Genomic DNA, 5,957 nt, shown 5'->3' with positions numbered 1-5,957 from the left:
TTCATTTGTTGGTGGACATTTGGTTGTTTCTACCTATTGGGTATTATGAATAGTGCTGCTATGAACATGCATGTACAGGTATTGTTCAAGTACCTGTTTTCATTTCTTTGGGGTATATATCTGGGAGTGAAATTGCTGGGTCATATGGCAATTCTATGTTTAATTTTTTTTTTCCTTTTTGTCTTTTTTCGTGACTGGTAACGGGATTGCAACCCTCGGTGTCACGCCCGTACCATGACCGGCAACGGGATCGCAACCCTCGGTGTCACGCCCGCACTGCGCTCAACCAGTGAGCGGACCAGTCTCTATATGGGATCCGAACCCTCAGCGGGAGCGCTGCCGCGCTCCCAAGTGCCGCACTCTACCGAGTGCGCCACTGGGCCGACCCCCTATGTTTAATTTTTTGAGGAACCTCCAAACTGCTTTTCATAGTAGCTGCACCATTTTATATACCCACCAGCAATGTACGATGGCTCCAATTGCTCCAACACTTATTTTCTGCTTTTGGATTATTGTCATCCTGTTGGGTGTGAAGTAGTATCTCACTGTGCTTTTTATTTGCATTTTTCTAATGATTAATGATGTTAAACATCTTTTTATGTGCCTACTGGAAATCTGTATATCTTCTTGGATAAGTTTTCATTCAAGTCTTTTGCTCATTTTTAAGTTAGCTTGTTTGTCTTTTTGTTGTTGAGTCATACTCTTTCTTTGTATATTATGGATGCTAGACCCTTATAAGATATATGATTTGAATATATTTTCTCCCACTTTGGTTCAATTTTCTCTTCTTTTGCTAGTTTTATAATAAAGTGGAAGCTGAGGTTATTGATTTGAGGCTTTTCTTTTCCATATGAGAAGTACCTTCTAAGTACTGCTTTAGTGCCATCAGCAATTTGATATGTTATATTTTCATTTTCATTCAGTACGAAGTATTTTCTAATTTTTCTTTTGATTTTCTTCTTTGACTCATGTGTTATTAGAATTGTATATTTTGATTCAAAATATTTGGAGATTTTCCAGATTTCTTTCTGTTACTGACTTCTAATTTAATTTCATTGTATTTAGAGAACATATGTTGTATGATTTGAACCCTTTTAACTTTATTGAAATTTGTTTTATGGCCCAGAATATGGCCTGTCCTGGTAAATATCTTGTGTGCACTTGAAAAGAATGTATATAGTTCTGTTCTGGGTGTTCTATAAATATAAATTAGGTTATGATGGTTGATAGTGTTGTTTAGGTTTTCTATATCCTTGCTGATTTTCTCTGTACTTTTGCTATTATTATGAGGGGTTTTGAAATCTCTGACTACAAATGTAGCTGTTTCTATTTCTCTTTGAAGTTGTTTCAGTTTTTGCCCATACATTTTGAAGTTCTGTTCTTTAGGTCCACAAATTTTCAGGATTATTATATCTTCTTGATAAATTGGCCCCTTTATCAGTATGAAATTACCTTCTCTTTCTTTGGTAGTATTTTTTGTTCTGAAACATTCTTAGTATATTAATATAGCTGCTCTATCTTTCTTTTAAGTAGTGATAGCATGGTATATCTTTTCCCATCCTTTTACTTTTAATCTATTTGTGTCTTCACATTGAACTGTAGTTTTTTTTGTAAGCAGTATATAGTTGTATCTTGGGTTTTTTTTGTAATCTAATATGATAAGTTATTTAATTAGGATGTTTTGTCTATTAAATTTAATGTCATTATTGATATGAGTTAAGTTTTAAGTCTGTCATATTGCTATTTGTTTTCTATTTTTCCTATGTGTTCTTTGCTTTTCTTCCCCCCTCATTTTTTACCCTTTTTTGGATTGAGCACTATGATTCCATTCTTTCTCCTTTGTTGACTTAGTTATAACTCCTTTTTCCCTCGTATTTTAATGGTTGTTTTAGGATTTGCTTATACATCTTTAATTTACTACGGTCTATCTTCAATTGAATTATACCACCTCACTTAGAGAACACTTACACTTACTTACCAGATACCTCTTTCAATAGTATACTTCCATGTCTCTTCCCCCAGCCTTTGTGCTACTGTTGTTATATATTTTACTTATATATAGGCTATAAAACCTGCAATAAATTATTACTATTTTTGTTTAAATGGCTTTCTTTTAAAGAGGTTTAAATTATAAATAAATCAACATGTGTTTACCCCTGTTACTATTTCCAGTGCTCTTTATTCCTTGTGTATATCTATATTTACAGAAATCTGGAATAATTGTCCTTATATCTGAAGGGCTTCCTTGAACATTTCTTGAGGTGTGAGTCTGCTGGTTATGAATTCTTTCAGCTTTTGTATGTCTGAAAAAAAATCTTTATATTCCCTTTGGTTTTGAAAGATATTTTTGCTGGCTATAGAATTATATGTGGGTACTTCAAAAAGTCCATGGAAAAATAGAATTAAAAGATAATATGAATCTTTCCATGAACTTTTTGAAGATCCCTTGCAGGTTGGCAGGTCTTTTATTTAGCACTTTAAAGATGTCACTCCACTGTCTTCTTGCTTCTGATGAGAAATCTGCTGTCATCTTTACTTTGTTCCTCCATACATAACGTCTTTTTTTCTGGCTGCTATTAAGATTTTCTCTTTATTGCTGCTTTTTAGTAATTTCATTATGATGTACCTTGATTTAATTTTCTTCATGTTCTTAGTATTTTAACTCATTGAACTTGTCAGATCTGTGAATATATAGTTTTCATCAAATTTGGAAAAATGTCAGCCATTATTTCTTAAAATGTCCTTTCTCATCCTCTCTACCACCACCACCTTTATTCTCTCCTTCAGGAACTCTAATTACAAGTATATTAGGCTGCTTGAATTTGGCCACAGCTTATTGATTCTCTTTTCTTTTTAATCCCTTTTTCTTTCTGTAGTTCATTTTGAAAGTTTCTATTGCAATCTTCAATTCACTAATATTTTCTTCTGCAGGGTCTAATCTTCTGTTAATCCCATCTAGTGTATTTTTCACCTTAGAGATTGTTGCTTTCATCTCCAGTAGTTGGATTTAGAAATTTTATACCTGTCTTGTCTCTACTTAACTTTTTGAGTATTACCATTATAATAACTGTTTTAATGTCCTAGTCTGCTAAATCTAATATCTATGTCAGTTGTGGGTCATTTTCAGTGATTGATTTTCCTTCTTATACAGGCCATATTTTTTGGTTTCTTTGAATGCCCTGTAATGCTGAATGCCAGATATTGAATGTTGAATGCCAGACATTGTGAATTTTACCTTGTAGGGGGCTGGATATTTTTGTATTCATATAAATATGCTTGAATTTTTTTTTTTCCTTTTTGTCTTTTTCCGTGTCCGGCAACGGATCGCAACCCTCAGTGTCACCCCCGTACCGGACCGGGACCGGAAACGGGATCACAACCCTCGGCGTCGCTCCCGCGCCTCACTCAGCCAGTGAGCAGGAACTGGTCTGTATGTGGGATCTGAACCCTTGGCGGGAGCGCCGCCGCGCTTCCCAAGCGGCGCACTATAGCAGTGCGCCACCAGGCCGGCCCTAATAAATATGCTTGAATTTTAATTCAAGATAGAGTGAAATTACTCGAAATAGTATGATACTTTTAGATGTTACTTTTATGATTTTTTGGCAGGACCCAAGGAGCACATAGTCTAAGGCTAATTTCTCCCCACTTCTAAGGCAACATCCTTCTGAGTGCTCTACTCCATTGAACTAAAATGTTTTCTAGTCAGCCTGGTGGGAACAGCCACTATTCCTAGACCTTCATAAGCGCCCAGCAGTGTTCCCTCTAATGCTTTCAGATGGTGTGTTACCCTGTTTCTGTTGGTTATAACAAAATACCTGGAACTGGGTGATTTGTTAGAAAACAATTTATTGCTTACAGTTTCAGAGGATGGGAAGTCCAAAGTCCTCATCTGGTGAGGGTCTTCTTTGGTGGTGACTTACAGCAGCAACACAGGGGTTTCACATGGCAGAAAATGGCAGAGCAGAGAGAGAGAGAGACTCTCATGTGCTCTCCTTTTAAAGCTCTCAGAAACATGCCCGCGGCCACCATTATTAATCCATTCAGTAGGGCATGGTCCTCAGAATCTAATCATCTCTTCTAGGCCCCACCTTTCAATTACCATAATAGGATTTCCCACCCTTCCAACAGTCACAGTGGGGATCAAGCTTCTAATACATAAAACTTGGGGGACACAATTGCATTCTTATCAGATGGTTTGTTCTTTCCTGGACCTTTTATAGTTTCCTCACATGCATGCATTGCTTAACACTGTTGAATTCTTGTGGAGGACCCTCTGCAAATCTCTGGGGTTCTTTGTGCAGTTAACTATCTTTTGTACTCTGTCTTGAAAGTTCTAGTCATTTTGTTTTTCCTGGATTCACAGCTCCATCTCCTCAAATCAAGGAGTTTGATGGGCTTTCTTGCATTCCCTTTTCCTGCGTCATGTCTAATAAGGTTTAAACTTTGTTTTCCATCTTTGAGGGATCACTTTCCTTCATTGCTTGATATCTTTAAAACTGTTATTTTATATATTTTGTCTTCATCTTTTTCCTTTTTTCTTTTGGTTGGTTCAGGTGGGAGGGTAAATCTCATCCTTGTTATTCCATCTTGGCTGGATTTAGAAGTCCCCCATAGATCTACTCTTAATAGTCACCTCACACTTTAAGGAGAGAAAGAGAAAAATTCCAGGAGTCTATAACCAATAGCCTCTGGTACAACCACTCTATAAAATGAAGTGTGACTCTTGTGTAGTCTGCCTGTTTAATGCTTCTCAAATCTCCAGAACATTATAAAGGTTTGCTGTGAGTAGTGATTTATAGATTGTTTGGGACAGATTTCAGAGCTCTGGGGCCTCCCTGAAATGTGCCAATGACATTTTCAAAACACAAGGGGCCATTGATAGATTGCAAATCAGTTCTCACTCTTACTTGGTAGTTATTCTGTAGACTTGGTTCTGCCTCTACTTGTGCCATCTAGGTCAGGTTGCAGTTAAGGAAAATTTACTCTCTGAAGTTCTCAGTAGTAAGTAGTGCTCCCTAAACATAGAGACTTTACTTGATTCAAGGGTTTATTTCTGGAACACTGAAGATCTTTCTAGTTCATCTCCAAGAAGGGCTGTGTGATTCTTGTTCATCTTATTCTTGAGAATCTCTTTGAAATTACAAGGAGGATATGCACTATCTTATTTGCATGAAAAAGAAGAGCAGTATTTTAGTTATAGCAAGGCAGAGAGAGTGCTGAAGGAAAGTTGAAAATAATCATAGATAATTAATATATTTTTAAGCATTTACTATGGGTATATCACTTGTTTGGGCAATGTGGTGAAAAAGTGTACTTATTTTTATTCACCTCTGTGAATCTCAAAGATTTAGTTTTCCAAATAAGCCTTCTTCAGTAATAATTTATTTTACCATTTTTATGAATCAGTCACATATAACTACCAACCAAAGCTTTTGGTTCGCATGAAGTAAATGGGATTACTTCAGTATCATAATATTTCAGACAAAAACAGAGAATCTTGCTATTATAGATAACTTGAACAGCCTAATTATAGATGAATATATAATTTCTTTTAGACTTCTTAAGATATTGAAAATAGGTTTTTCTTTCAGGATTGGCTGGGGCCTAGGGACATCTAGTAAGTAGTTTACAGTTTAGTTTTAGAGATAAATATTCTAAATAACTGAAAACAAAACAAGGTAGCTCTGCTAAGTGCCAAGTTGAATGATGCAGGTCCTGAGCATTATAGCATTTATTGCATAGAGAGAGGTCCCAGAGGTGAACTATTTTGGTCCATATAGGTAGGTAGGACTGAGAGGAAGGTTTTCTGAGCTGGGAGGATTAAGAGGGAAGAAGAGTGAAAGGTTTTTTTTTTTTTTTCCTTTTTGTCTTTTTTCGTGTCCGGCAACGGATCGCAACCCTTAGTGTTGCGCCTGTACCGGACCGGGACCGGCAACGGGATCGCAACCCTCGGTGTC

This window comes from Galeopterus variegatus, unplaced genomic scaffold (genome assembly GCF_000696425.1).
Source record: "Galeopterus variegatus unplaced genomic scaffold, G_variegatus-3.0.2 Scaffold271, whole genome shotgun sequence".
Taxonomy (NCBI): Eukaryota; Metazoa; Chordata; class Mammalia; order Dermoptera; family Cynocephalidae; genus Galeopterus; species Galeopterus variegatus.
The sequence above is the reverse complement of the archived record's forward strand: the minus strand, read 5'-3'. Positions refer to the sequence as shown.